Source organism: Trachurus japonicus, chromosome 9 (assembly GCF_045865225.1).
Source record: "Trachurus japonicus isolate A0001 chromosome 9, Traja_1.0".
NCBI lineage: Eukaryota > Metazoa > Chordata > Actinopteri > Carangiformes > Carangidae > Trachurus > Trachurus japonicus.
In genome coordinates, this window is record NC_140915.1 from 6,973,725 (window position 1) to 6,988,836 (window position 15,112).

The 15,112-nt window shown below is 41.1% G+C and overlaps 1 protein-coding gene, 1 long non-coding RNA gene and 1 other non-coding gene across 4 annotated transcripts in view; 1 reads left to right on the forward strand and 2 right to left on the reverse strand.

Annotated features, from left to right (window-relative positions):
• The window catches only part of gramd2b (GRAM domain containing 2B), a 339,132-nt gene that overhangs the window by 237,598 nt on the left and 86,422 nt on the right, over window positions 1-15,112 (forward strand). The window contains exon 15 of one of the 2 annotated variants that reach the window (XR_015036552.1): window positions 10,829-10,957. The exons of the other annotated variant lie outside the window; for it this stretch is intronic. The gene's annotated coding sequence lies outside the window, so the exon portion shown is untranslated. Of the gene's footprint in view, window positions 1-10,828; window positions 10,958-15,112 lie in introns of those variants that run through there. 2 annotated transcript variants of the gene reach the window in all.
• LOC146980840 (uncharacterized) lies at window positions 1,166-6,963 on the reverse strand. Its single transcript, XR_015036554.1, has 2 exons — window positions 6,494-6,963; window positions 1,166-1,905 (listed from the first exon to the last, which is right to left on the reverse strand). It is a non-coding gene; the product is annotated as an uncharacterized LOC146980840 (long non-coding RNA).
• trnap-ugg (transfer RNA proline (anticodon UGG)) lies at window positions 9,016-9,087 on the reverse strand. Its single transcript has one exon. It is a non-coding gene; the product is annotated as a tRNA-Pro (tRNA).

Consider the following 15,112-nt stretch of genomic DNA (forward strand, 5'->3'; position numbering starts at 1 on the left):
TAAAAGTTTTCTCCTCGGCTCAGAGCAGAGCAGAGGGACTGAGAGACCCGTGTTTCAGTCCAAACACTCTATGTAAGTGATTGCTGTCGGAAGATATAACTATTTAAGACTTATATTAACACAAATATATCACTTACTTCTGCTTTAAATTTATCGGGTCTCATGTCATGTTTTTGTAAAACAACAAAAAAAAACAGTGATATCTGAAGAGAGTAAAAAGCAAATATTATAGAACATTTACAAAACTATTCAAATTCATGAACTGTGGCAGAATCTGGTTTAATTTTATAACAACTTCACTATGATGCTACGACTTTTTACTGCTGTTTGAACAAGTCATAGCAGTTGTTGAATTACACATCATCTGTGAGTGATCATTGTTTGTTCTGTCACCTGAACACCTGAGAAGAAATAAAAACACCCGTTGATTCATTAGATCTGGCTGCATGCAGCATTTATTTGTTCATATTTTATATACGGAGAAGGACGCTCGCTTCTCATAAGAAATAGTACAAAATGGATCAACCCCTTTTTGACACGTGACTTAAAGCAGAAGTAAGCGATCCGGTCGTTTTGGCTAATGCTGCGTTCCAGGCAGGCTTTTGAAACTGTAAATTACAGCTTCAAGTCACAACTTACGACTTTGTAGCATTCCAGGCAACCCACTCGTGTTTTTCCGACCTGTTTTACCGGTGAAAGTCACTATAACGGCCACTCGTAACTTCTGACCCGTGAACTCGTACCAGATCGAACTGGTACGACTTCACAGGTCGGAAAAACACGAGTTACGGGTTGCCTTGAACGCACCATAACAGTCCTCGTCCCTACGTCACCACATTCACGGCGTTCCTTGGCTGCACACACAGCCCTGCATGCCGTTCTCTCTCCTCATTGAATGAAAACTGTAGGATACGATAAATGTTTTCTCCTCGGCTCAGAGCAGAGTGACTGACAGACCCGTGTTTCGGTCCAAACACTCTATTGTGATGGCTGGAGGAGTTTCTGCAGCAGCTCATCAGCCAGTTCAGCTCATCAGCCAGTTCATCAGGCTGATGAATGGCACCTGGTGGGGTGTGGCCTGGCCGAGCAGAAAGGCTCAGCACTGGACATTCACTCTCTCTCTAGACTCCGGCTGGGGTGGAAGCCCTGCTCCACCTGTGGACTCTTTTGTTTCTTTGTTTCTTTGTTTGTTGGTTTGTTTTGTCTTGGTTCGAGTTGTCTTTAAGTTCATTAATAAATTCTTTTTGTTAAAAATTGCCAAACTCAGTTGTCTCTCCACCTTTTGTCCAGTTCCTGGAACATGGAACGTGACAAAATGGGGGCTCGTCTAAAGCCAGTGTTTTGGGTAGGAATTGTTGGTCTGCTGATGCAGGTTGGTGGAGACGTATACTGAGTTGGTAAGTACAGAGTTTGGAGATAAAGTAAGTGTGGCAAATTTTTTCACTGGTGTTCCCCTCTGTTAGGTGTAGCAGCAGTCCCTAATAGAGGCTCTGCTGCAGTTTTTTTTTGCCTTTACTGTTTTGGGTGGTATCCTGGGAGGGCCCTTGGCGAACTCAGCAATGCCACTGAAGACTAGGGCTGAGTGTAAGTAGGTTTTGGTTAGGCAGTTAGTAGGGGGGACCCAGTGGGGGCGCCACATTTTGTATTGTTTATCTAGACTGTTGGGTTGGGTTCAGGTATGGCTGCCAGTGTTGAGGATTTCATTAAATGTCCCTCTTATGAGTTACTAGAGCAATATACGAAGGAGCAGCTTCTCAAGGTGGCACACCATTATTCGGTTGCGGTGGATGCCAGACGTACAAGGGAGACCATCATGAGTATTGTACAGGCAAATCTGCAAGAGGAAGGAGTCCTGATGGTCGATGATGGTAAGAGTGGGGTTACTACTTCTGTGCCGGGGTTAACCTTTGAACAGCAAAAGGAATTGTTAATGTTGAAATTTGAACATGAAAAGGAGTTAGAAAAAATGAAGTACAAGGTGGAACAAATGAAACTGGAAGTGGAGCAGAATAAGTTGGGGCTGATTTCAGCGGGTAAACTTCCGGTTGGGGCGATCAGGGGGGAATCTGGTTTTGATGTCACTAAACATTTGAGATTAATGCCAAAGTTTGAGGAAAAGGATGTTGAGACATTTTTTGCAATGTTTGAACGTGTGGCTGATGTTAGAGGTTGGCCGGATGAGGAGCGTACACTAATGTTGCAGTGTGTCTTTACAGGAAAAGCACAGGAGGTGTATTCCTCTATGTCGGTGGCGGACTGCAAGGTCTACAAAAAGGTAAAAGCGGCGGTACTAAAAGCCTATGAACTTGTGGCTGAAGCGTACCGACAAAAGTTCAGAGGCTGGAGGAAAACGGGAAAACAAACACATGTGGAATTTGTAAGGGATTTGATTCTGCACTTTAACCGTTGGTGTAAGGCAGATAATGTGGAGACTTTTCCAGAGTTGTGTGATCTAGTAATATTGGAACAGTTTAAACAGACTGTACCAGAACACATCGCCACGTACATCACTGAACGTAAAGTTTCCACTCCAAGTGAAGCAGCAGTTGTAGCTGATGAATATGTACTAACACACAGACGTATATTTGGAGAGCGATTTAACACTGAGAGAGCACACTTTAATGAAAGGGCACACTTTAATGAGAGAGCACACTTTAGTGGGGGACACTCTCAGACAACATCTAGGGCTCCAAGGTCAGAACCCTTTAACAGTAAAGGTGGGCCTGAAGTGTGTCATTATTGTCGACAAAAAGGGCACTGGAAAAATGAATGCCCTACACGTAGTGGTAGAGTTAATCCTGGTCAGGTAAAGTCAGCTGGATTGGTGGCGCCAATGCAGGTTCAAGCCATGGATGGGGCAGAGGTGGAATCAGGTTACCATATATTCCTCTCAGATGGTTTTGTCAGGCTACACGAGAGAGATATGGAAGTCCCCGTGAAGGTGTTGAGAGATTCAGGTTCTATGCACACGTTTGTGAGGGAGGCCATTTTGCCTTTCTCTCTACAGTCAGACACAGGGGGTTGTGTGCCCTGCAGAGGTCTGGCTTTACAAACACTTTTTGTTCCGGTGCATAAAATGTTCTTGTCCGGTGGTTTCTTCCAGGGGAATGTGGAGGTGGCTGTGCGTCCCGAGCTCCCAGTGAGGGGAGTGGACATAATCTTGGGGAATGACCTGGTACCTGATGGTCGTATGTGGCCAGATGATGAAAGACCTGTACTAGTACAAACCCCCCAAGATACGGTTCAGCAGCCACATTTGACATGTCTTCCCTATCCAGTTCCTCCTGGGGGAGTCGATTCTCCAGTGACAGAACCTGAGTCAACAGATCTCTCATGTAATTCCTCTTTAAACTCTGCAGGGGGCGCTGCACATGGCCCAGTGGTGGTACCAGGGGGGCTGTCACAGCAAGCAGTTGAGTTGGAACCATCCACAGTGTGTGCTGTGACTCGGGCCATGGCTGCATCTCTGCCTGATGATGGGGTAACTATGGACAAAGTTAAAGAGTTTTCCTTTGTCGTGCCAGATGATCTTTGTGTTTCTCATGTAGACTTGGCGCAGGAGCAGAGAAAGGATCCATCATTGAAAGACCTGTATGATTTGGTGGTGCCTTCCTGTCAGGTGGGGAACATTAAACAGGGTTATGTACTCCATGATGACGTGCTGTGTAGGATTTGGGCTCCTCATGGTGATGGATTTAGCGGGGATCCCATTGTGCAAGTGGTATTGCCTGAAAAATTTAGAACATCAGTAATTCGGACAGCACATGATGAGGTTGCTGGTCATATGGGGGTCAAAAAGACCTACCATCGGGTGCTACAGCATTTTTTCTGGCCCCGTGTGAAGCGTGATGTTTCTAAATATATAAAAACATGTCATACGTGTCAGGTTACTAGTAAACCAAATCAAACTCTGAAACCTGCACCGTTATATCCGATCCCTGCAGTGAGTCAGCCTTTTGGTCATCTGTTAGTTGATTGTGTGGGGCCGCTTCCTCGGTCCAGGTCTGGTTGTTCCTATTTGTTAACAATAATGTGTCAATCCACCAGATATCCAGCTGCTTATCCACTGCGGTCGATCACAACCAGGTCTGTGGTGAAAGCCATTACTGAGTTTATATCTGTGTTTGGAATTCCCAAAATTATACAAACAGACCAAGGGTCAAACTTTACTTCTCGGCTGTTCTCCCAGGTTCTTAAACAACTTAATGTCACTCATAATATGTCCTCTGCGTATCACCCACAGAGTCAGGGGGCCCTTGAACGTTTTCATCAGCATTTGAAATCGTTGCTGCGTGCTTATTGCACTGAGTTGAAGGCAGACTGGCAGGACGGCTTACCATGGCTCATGTTGGCGGCCAGAGAAGTTGTACAAGAGAGTACAGGCTTCAGTCCTAACGAGCTGGTCTTTGCTCACACTGTTCGGGGTCCCTTGTCTGTCATTAGTGATCAGTGGGTTGCGTCTGATCCCCCAAAGAATCTGATTTCTTATGTAAATGGGTTTAGACATAGGCTCTATGAGGCTGGGGAATTGGCGAAACAAAATTTGCAAATGGCTCAAAAGAAAATGAAGCAGCTGTTTGACCGCAAAGTAGAGCGACGTGAGTTCTGTGCAGGAGACCAGGTTTTGGTCTTGCAGCCATTGATTGAATCACCTTTTCAGGCTAAGTTTTTTGGGCCCTGTAATGTTGTTCGTCGGGTTTCAGAGCAAAACTACCTGATTGAGATGCCAAATAAAAGAAAATCAGTTAAGGTCTGTCATGTTAATTTGATCAAACCATATTTTGCACGTGATGTTTCTGATGTTGTGGTTCCAGATAACCCTGTTTTGGTGGCCGGTACGGAGCAGGAGGAAGAGATGTCGGGTGATGTGGTGCTGCAACCTCGACTTAAAAATTCGGAAACTTTGGCCAAGTTGGATTCGCTGCTTGGGCAGGTGGATGAGGATAAAAGGAATCAACTGGTTGGTCTTATTCAAGCATATCCAGGTCTTTTCTCTGATACTCCTACATGTACTAACTTGATAGAACATGATGTTGAGGTGGGGGATGCAAAACCCATCGCCCAGCGGTTCTATCGGGTTAGCCCTGAAAAGCGACAGATATTGGATTCAGAGGTAGATTATATGCTTGAAAATGGTCTTGCTGTGCCTTCTACTTCTAGTTGGTCATCTCCCTGTCTTCTTGTCAGCAAGCCGGATTCCACATTTAGGCCATGTACTGACTTTAGGAAGATTAATGCTGTGACAAAACCTGATTCCTTCCCTCTTCCCAGGATGGATGATTGTGTCGATCAGGTGGGGTCGGCCAAATATGTTAGTAAGTTCGACCTTCTTAAAGGTTATTGGCAGGTTCCACTTTCTGAGAGAGCAAGGGAGATTTGTTCATTTGTGACTCCATCTGGTTTGTATTCATATACCGTGATGCCGTTTGGGTTGCGCAACGCTCCAGCCACCTTTCAAAGATTAATGAATAAGGTGGTTCGGGGGCTGGAGGGTTGTGCAGTCTATTTGGATGATGTTGTGATATATAGTGATACATGGGAGAAACATTTGGAGCAGGTGAAGGCTTTGTTTGACAGGCTACTTTGGGCACAGCTAACGGTCAATCTGGCAAAATGTGAATTTGCCAAGGCCACCGTGACCTATTTGGGGAAGGTGGTGGGGCAAGGAGAAGTGCGTACCATTGAGGGAAAGGTCAGGGCGATCCGTGACTTCCCTGTTCCAACGACAAAGAGGGAATTGTTACGTTTCTTGGGAATGGCTGGTTATTACAGGGAGTTTTGTCCCAATTTTGCTTCTGTGGGTGCTCCTCTAACTGACTTGTTAAAAGGTGATGTTAAATATGTTTGGTCTCCCATCTGTCAACAGGCATTTAACCAGTTGAAGGACTTGTTGTCATCAGCTCCAGTGCTTGCTGCTCCTAGGTTGGATCGCCCCTTCAAGTTGCAGGTGGATGCAAGTGATGCTGGAGCTGGGGCTGTGTTGTTACAGGTGGAGGAGAGGGGGGTTGAGAGACCTGTTAGTTACTTCTCTAAGAAGTTTAAAAATTACCAGCGTAACTATTCAGTAATCGAAAAAGAAGCCCTCGCATTGGTCATGGCCCTCCAACATTTTGATGTCTATATTGGGTCAGGTTCTTCTTTGATTGTTTATACTGACCACAATCCACTAACCTTTTTGCGTTCATTGCAGAATCCGAATCAGAGGTTGATGCGGTGGGCCTTGTTTTTGCAGCCCTATCATTTGGATATCCGTCACATTAAGGGCAGGGATAATCTGGTGGCGGATACTTTGTCACGTGCTCCTTTGTCATAATATGTTGTGCTATGTACTTTTCTCTCTGCTTCTGTCCAGGCCGGGCTCCCATCCGTATGTGCTCTTAAAGATGCTTCTTCTGGATCCACAGTTGCGGAGTCATTGGGTTTGGGGGTGTTGGTGAGGTAATGGGGAGGAGGGAGGGGTTCTGCATTGCATGTTGTTTGATAAGGTGCTTACCTGGACTGTGACCTGGCAGTCGTGTTGGGTTATGGATTTGTCTAGATGTAGGTAGTGTATTGGATTGGACGTTGTGTTTTTTTTCTCTGGTATGTGTCTTGCAGGGTCGGAGGTCAGAGGTGGTACCTCTGTCTTGGCCGGGGGGGTGTGATGGCTGGAGGAGTTTCTGCAGCAGCTCATCAGCCAGTTCAGCTCATCAGCCAGTTCATCAGGCTGATGAATGGCACCTGGTGGGGTGTGGCCTGGCCGAGCAGAAAGGCTCAGCACTGGACATTCACTCTCTCTCTAGACTCCGGCTGGGGTGGAAGCCCTGCTCCACCTGTGGACTCTTTTGTTTCTTTGTTTCTTTGTTTGTTGGTTTGTTTTGTCTTGGTTCGAGTTGTCTTTAAGTTCATTAATAAATTCTTTTTGTTAAAAATTGCCAAACTCAGTTGTCTCTCCACCTTTTGTCCAGTTCCTGGAACATGGAACGTGACACTATGTAAGTGATTGCTGTCGGAAGATATAACTATTTAAGACTTATATTAACACAAAAATATCACTTACTTCTGCTTTAAAAACAAAGTGGAGGTAAACATAATACGGAGGTTTCTGATAACACCGAGACGACATGCATGTTCCTTCATATAAATACACGGTATCAAATAATGGATCCAACTTGCACGCAGTTGACTTGATTATGGGTTTCTCTAACGACGGGACATCACATTAAATGTCCTAAATGTACAAAATGTATCGTTCTTGGCAAGCTTGTAGCCTATATCAAAACATGCTTTTTTTCTTTAAAGTGTTTGCATGCCCCTTGTGGTAGCTATTGTAAGTACAGACAGTAGGAGATCTGAAGTGATTTGGTTGTGGAGTGTTGTGAAGTGAGGACCCAGGAAGACGTTGAATGAATGGATCAACACACCGATCGTATCCTCCATCGTGGTCGCTCGTGCTTTCACTCCTCAGCTCTCCTGCCCTGTAAACTGACACTTCTGAGGGGCTGCTGAGCAAAGATCAACAGTTCAATTCAACTGGACTCTTTGCAAAATATGTCAATTGTCAAACATAGAGAGAGAGAGAGAGAGAAAAAAAAAAGTTATGCTGATTCCTCCACAAAAGGCAGATTTCAAAGAGAAAACAATACATTTTAAGATTCCTTCATCAGAGCTATCACTTCATCTTTGTCGTGAAAATAAAAATGGCACGTAAAGTAAGCTTTGCAAACATCTACAAGGTGTGCATGTGCACAATACTGCACATCTGGCTGTCTTTGCTTCACAGGAATGGTTGAATACTGTCCGCTGTGTTGTACAGATTCAGCTTAAAGGGTCATGTCATGCTGTTTTGCTCTAGACATCCCCGCAGAGCTTAGTGCAAAAATAGTTCAAGTCCTCTTTCACTTTTTAAATCATACAGACAAGACTAAAGGCAAAACTTTTTTTTTTTAAATGGCAAACGGTGAATATCATAAAGATAGCCTACTATTTACAGTCAATGAACCAAACATAGAGCTGCACAAATGAAAAGATTTCAAATGCTGCACAGCAACGCTCTTACACACACACGTGGCCTGTACAATCTGGAAAAGGAGATTACTTCATCTCAAGTATATTTCTAAGCTCATTGGGAAACAATATTACAAGACTGAAACAGATTCAACTGTTGCATGTCAATATCTGTGCAAAAGCTGTTCTGCTGCCACTTCTACTGCAACTCATTAAAGAGTTATGTAACCGGAGGATTAACGATCAACTCCAAATAAATTCAAGTTAAAACTAGAACCTGACTAACACTGGATCGATACTTGATATTTGACTTGTCTGATATTGATATATCAAATCCTTTTTGAGAACTTGTAGCACACATGATTAACTTTCTCTCAGAGTTCGATGATTCTCATCCCTATAGTGTGACGTCCCGTCTCTGCTCTGATTGACTCTGCTCAACCGTCTTCAGTTTCCCTGGGTGGAGAATTGTGACTGAAATGAAATTGTCATTAGTATTTTTTTCCACTAGGTGGTGCTGAGAAACTGCACCAAAAATGATCCATTGAATTATTTATTTATTAAGTTTCAAATCAAAACCTTTGTTGCTTAGTAAATATGAGGAAGGATGATTAAGTAAATATCAAAAAATTGTATTTGACAGTTAACAAACAACATTTAGGCCTAGCTACTTAGTTTTGAGGTCAGGTTGTATTCCCATGTCATGGGAGTGGGACCCAATATTTGCAATTCATCACATTTTCAAGAACAATAATTAACATGTTATAACACTACATTTAATTTCTGAATAATGTGAAGTTTAAGATTTGTCACAATAAAGATAGATAGCATAGCATTCCCATTCTATAGCCTACTGGTAGTGTTTCTTTTGCAGGCCTGGAATAGCAATTTCAAGAGCCCTAGAATAGATCATTAGATAGAAAGTAGGCCTATTACTGATAACAGATAGTGTGATGTGACACTACTACTTTTTTTTTCTATTGCTCGTTCTCTTATGTTATTGTTGTCAGATGTCAGAGAATAAATAATGGGCTCCTCCAGGATTTGAACCCGGGACCTCTCGCACCCAAAGCGAGAATCATACCCCTAGACCAACGAGCCACACATTTCCCATGGAATCGAAGCATAGTGACTTTTTTCTAGAAATCACGCCATGATTTGCTATTTCTTTCCGTCATCATCATCATACCTGTCTAACATCTATGATATCATTTCTCTGGATCTGTATCTATGATAAAACTATCACCAGTTTATGAAAAATACCCCCCCCCTCCCCACCCTCCACACAAAAAAAAGAAAAGAAAAAGAAAACAACAAAAGCAAAGATGGAATTTAATCTTATTTAATATGTGTGTGTGTGTGTTTGGTTTTTAATGGCCGTAAAACTTTTTTTTTTATTAAACATTTATATATACAAACATACAAATATTCAAACAATAAACATACAATGAACAGACAAACAAAAAATATATACATAGAAAGGGGTACCAACACTATATTATATTTTATATATTATAGGTATTATTTAATAGTTGTTTGCAATAATTTATAATATTCTAAGGTTTTTATAGCTTTTCTGTCTTTCATATTTTTGTAATAGCTGCATGTAATATCTGATTTCTATTTTAAACTCATAAAAATATGGTTTTATCGTAAAACTTCATCGATAAGGAACGTAGGCGGGCGTGACTCGTCATCAGGGCGGAAGTTGTTGTGACTGCGGAAGTGTAGAGAGAGACCGAGATCAGTCCGTTGGACGCTGAGACCATAGATATAGAAGACTAGTGTTTGGGGTCATTGGTGGTCCATTGTTATGCCCCATAGGGCCAACAAAGCTTGGGTGTGTAACAGATACAGATCAACTGTCTATACTGATGGATTCATGTTTTATATAGGGTGTATTCCTATTTTTTTCCTGTAAAGAAAATGTGTGCATGAGAACAGGATCCTGCAGTTCACATGTTCAACACAGGATGTCAGTGTCTGTAATTGTAACCAACCACAGGAGTCACTACTACAGGTTTTATCATCTGTTGAATTCTTTTGGCATTTTATAATTACCTCGAAGGTTTTTATACCAAGAGAAAAAAAAAGTTTTCTTTTGTTTTGCTTTGACATGTTAAATTGATTTGAACTGTTGAATATTGTAGCTACTTCAGCTCCACTGGTGTTCTTAACTTTTAAATGGAATAAAGTTAAATTGGTAAACCTGGTTCCTGTCGTTCTGTCCCTGTCCTCATTATTCAGTGTTTGGCTTCAGCATCAAAAACTTTGACAGAGAAAGCAGCTGTTGTTCTCTATGCTAATAGAGAAAAGAAAAAAGGGTCCTATGTTCCCCGGTCCAGACACAGCGGGGAACATAGGACCTTTTTTTTTAGAAAAAGGGTTCTATGTTCCCCAGTCGCTTACAAAGTGGGGAACATAGGACCCGGGGAACAAACAGTAGAGATAATCCCCGAGCTCATTCAGTAAAACCAACGAAAAGTGAAAGACTTGCAAAATGTAACTAACATATAAACCAACATTTGTTCATTTAAAGAATAACATGAGGACGTTATGAGGCACTAAAACTGCAGGGACTCTTGTAATATCTCAATATCAGCGACCTATTATCCCATCAGCTGCAGAACTTGTTCCTGAGCTCACTCCTCCACAGCAGATTAATGGACTCTAATGTGCTTTGTTTGAACAGCACAGTTCATACTTTATCGCCAAGTCAATATAAAGGCCTGCTTATCGCTCTTACTCATAAACTTTATTGTCCCCAAACGGGAAATTTGTGTTGTAGCAACTGACATGAAAAGACACAACAATTTGACTTGAGCAAGAACAAGGAAGAGAGGTTGTTCAGAAGCCAGCTCTCATTTGTCTGAGTTGTTCTTGAACGCACCATGCTGTACTTCAAAATCAAATTCAATGAATTTACATTGTCAGTGAATTTACACCATGTTGGTCCTCTGACTGAATGAAATGAGAGGCTCCTGAGTTTTTTTTTTTTTTTTTAATCATTATTGATGATCAGAGTTGATATTGATCTGGTGGTAGTTCTGTGGTTCGGCCTCCAGGTGGCAGCAGAGTAAAGAGATTCATCCTGAACAGAGACACTTCATGGACTGTTACAGAGACGAGCATCACTGTGATCCTGTAAATATAAGAATCTAACTCATTAAGTGATGATTTATTTCCCTCTGTTAGGGAATAAAGTTTTTTTGTTTTAAATAAAGATTTATTCTTGCTGAAGTTTGTTTTGTTTGCACTGTTTTTTGTTTTACTGTATGTTAAATTGCTCTCACTTATCAACTGAATTTACTCACTGTTGTTTTAGTTTGTGCTGCATTCATGTCATGTGGGAGTTTCCTAGCCCTGGTCATGTTTATAGATTATTAAAACCTCAGAGCTCAGAAACAAGGAGGCTTTTCTTTTGCAAGCCATGCCTTCATTGCGGCTGTATTTTTTTAAAACTGTTTTTTACAGATAAATGCTTTGTTCATGTGGAACCACAGTCTGGGACCTGCAACATTTATGTTTGTTTTTGCTGATTTTGTCAATCATAATTAGTGTGTCAATTATTTTGAAGCCTGAACTACCACTTATATTTAAGGGCCATGCCTGCAGGCTCTCTCTCTCTCTGTCTCTGTCTCTCTCTCCGCCAAATACTAACTGAAAATAGACATGGAAGGAAAACAGTAACCAGAAACGATGACAGATGTCTTTACTTACACACAGATTTGTGTTCACACACACAGTTTTATGGGAAATGTATTGTGTTCATGTTTGATTTGGTTTGTTTCCCTGTGAGCAGACTCCTTATGAAAAATAAATACATTATTTTTATAGATCAGAAGCATAAGGACAAGAGAATGTCATAAAGCTATGAAAAAAACACAAGTGTTTATAAATAGATATGGAAATTATTAATATAAATGAAAAATAAATGTATTTTGGTAATAAAAAAAAAATATATATATTTGTGTTTTTATTTCTGCTTTTAATAGTGTGTTTCTGTCTCCTTGTGGTAAAGGTAGGCGGTCCATAAGTGGAATTGGATAGACTGTTTTCACTCCAGAAACGGTACAATGATAATAACAGCCAATTGAATGAAAAAGTACTAGTTTTGTTTCAGTTTTTAATATAAATTCTGGGTTTCACATGGGCTATAATAGGTCCCTGAGAAGAACATTTGTGTTTTCAAAGCGTTTCTATCACTGTAGCAGTTATGAACATAGAGAGATGTTGTGAAATCTCACGACACGAGAGTTTGTTGCCGAAACTGAACAAAGTCACCGCTTTCTAATTCCTGCTGATCTTACCTCTGATAAAATGTCATTTTGATGTCAGGCTGTTCTGTGGACCTGTCAATAAAATGTCTCAGAATCGCATTATTCCTATTTCTGTGTCTGGAGCAAAAGAATGTGATCTTGTTAAGTGAAACGTCATCGAGGGCGGGGCCGCTTTGATTGACAGGTGACCGCCGCGACCGTTTGAAAGCTGTTAGCTACTACTGGTGACTGTTTTTAGCTAACTTTAACACAACTGTTCATGGTGTCAGTGTCTGTTGAAGGATCGGACAGTGTGACTTTTGATCTTCTGTTTTGAAGTGAGTGAAATTGTAGTATCATTTAATTAAGTTGTCAGCACTAATTAGCAGGTATTTAGTTCCTATGTCTGCACGTATCTAACCAGCTAACTTTTAGCTCTTTGAATAGGTAATAGCCTAATGAACCTGTTACTGTAGTAACCGCCCAAACAGCTAGCCATGCTAACGATGCTAACAGTAAACTTTTAGGCCTTCTTGCCACATTTAACTCTATCTATCTTTGTTTAGTTGATTAGGGAACTAGGCAGGATTACAATAGTTGGATCAGTGATGTGTTGGCATGATGAGCAATTCAGAAATATCCTTAAAAAATGTTTTGAAAGCACGCACCAGATAGGCTATGTTAAAATGTAGGCTAGGTGTGTGTTATTTGAAATGACTTTTGAACCTCTTTCTTTTAACAAACATAAGACTTAATGCCCCTGAAAATGCCAAATGGTGTAACCACAAAATAATGATAAATATTAAATATTTATCTACCTACAGTGGATTTAAGTGTAGCCTACTTGTAAAAATAAATTGGGGTTGTTTCACTGTGATCTGACTCCTAAGGAAGAAAAAAAAACAGTCAGGAAGCTATGAAAGACAAAAAATTACTGCCAGAGCAGATGATGTTGATTGTTTTTTGTGGGGGTTTTTTTGTTTTGTTTTTTTGTGTCTCGCTGCGTCCAGCAGATGGAGCTCTAACATAATGAATAGAGCTCCACACCTCACCATGCAGACCAACTTTAATATTAGACCCACTGTGCGACTTTATCGCTTTTCCCTGCCTGGTTTATGAAATTTAATCTGGTTGACTGCTAAAAATAATAGTAATAATAGTACTTGGGCCTACTGTTGAGCCATATCTGTTTGGTATCAGAAAATAATCTTAACAGATATAATCTGATAAGAGTCAAGTAATTAGTGTCAAACAAAATTGCCTCGACTGAACTCGAAAACTTCATCGGACTAATGAGGAAAACGGATCATTGGACATCAGGAGAACAACACCTGACTTCGGGAGCTGATTATTGATCATCCAGGTGAGGTAAGTGTCATTTCAAATTATTTTGGTTGTCTAATTTATACATCAGACAACAAGTCATCCATGTGTTAATTATCTGTCTGCAGACTGGCTTTGTCACTGTCATAACGTCGGGAACCTGTCAGGAAACGTAGCCTATCAGATGTAGGACTAAAACTTGAGGAAGAAATGAATGGTTGTTCGTGAAAGCATTGGTAATGGTTTCAGTTTGATAGCTAATTAATTTACTGACTCCATATAAATCGTCATCATAAAATAACAGAATTATTTAAAGTCGATTATTTGTTTCATATTAAAAATAGCCTCCTTCGAAACAGCACTTAAATAGTTTTTAGCTGGCGACAGCAGCAGCTCAGTAAAGATTAGGATCTCATGTTCATGTGTTCAGCGGCTGAAGAGGGGAGGGGCTGTGCCATATTGCCTATGCAAAGGTGTGTGAGATTGTGTCAGTTGGAGGAAGCGAAGTCTGAACTTTTGGTAGCCTATCGATAGGCTACTCTAAAAATTGATTGCGCAGTGTTAAACCAAGCTGCGGAGGGAACACAAACGGATCTTCATGAAGAGAAAAGATTCATCACATGAAGCAACTCGCAAGAAACGGCTACGATTTTTGTCAGGTGTGTATGTTGGATCAAAATCCAGGTTGAATAATCTGATAAATCAGAACTTGGCCTTGTTTCTAGTTAATAAGGTTATGCTTTTCTTTTCTTTTTTTTTTTTCTTTTTTTTTTTACTGTAGCCTATCTAGGCCTACAGGGTAATTAACAGGTTCTGGATGTAGGCCACTGTAGCCTAGTGTAAAAAAAAAAAAAAAAAAAAAGGATTGAAAAGGAAAACACAAGCTGAAAGATGAATGGCCTTGGTTTAAAAACTGGTGCAATATTTCAAACAGCAGAAGAAAACCTTGCATGGTCAAATCTAATCGTTTGAGAGCTGTAAAAACTCAAGTGAACAAGACATTGCTGAGGATGTTTAAAAGTGCTGCTGCACAAAATCAGATAAAGTACCAGAGTTTCTGAACAGCAGGGTTTCCAGCTCTGGTGCCGTCATAGTCATGGTCTTGTTCAACAATCAAAACTACAACCTAAAGATCAATATGTCACACATTGCATAGACAAAGCTAATTCAACTGACACATGAAACATTTCAGGGATCTCACGTCCAAGAGGCTGTTAACTAGCTAGTATGTGCATACCCGTTTTCCACCAAGGCAGTTCTGAGGCTGAGGTGGAAGTTGGAACCAGTTTTTCTTGTTTTGATGGATGAGGTTTGGAAAATTGGTTCCATAGCACCAACTGTTCAATGGTTGGGGTTGGGAAGCAGGAACTATTTATGTCAGCGGCTGGAGGCGGCATCATTACATTCTACTAGACTAACTAAGGCATATTAGTTTCAACATGTTAACAGCAGTGTAGTTCTTGATATCAGCAGCTCTGCTCTGAGACTGTACTGTCACAGAATAGTCCTTACCAAGGTGAGGACTAATGGGGATCCATAATAAA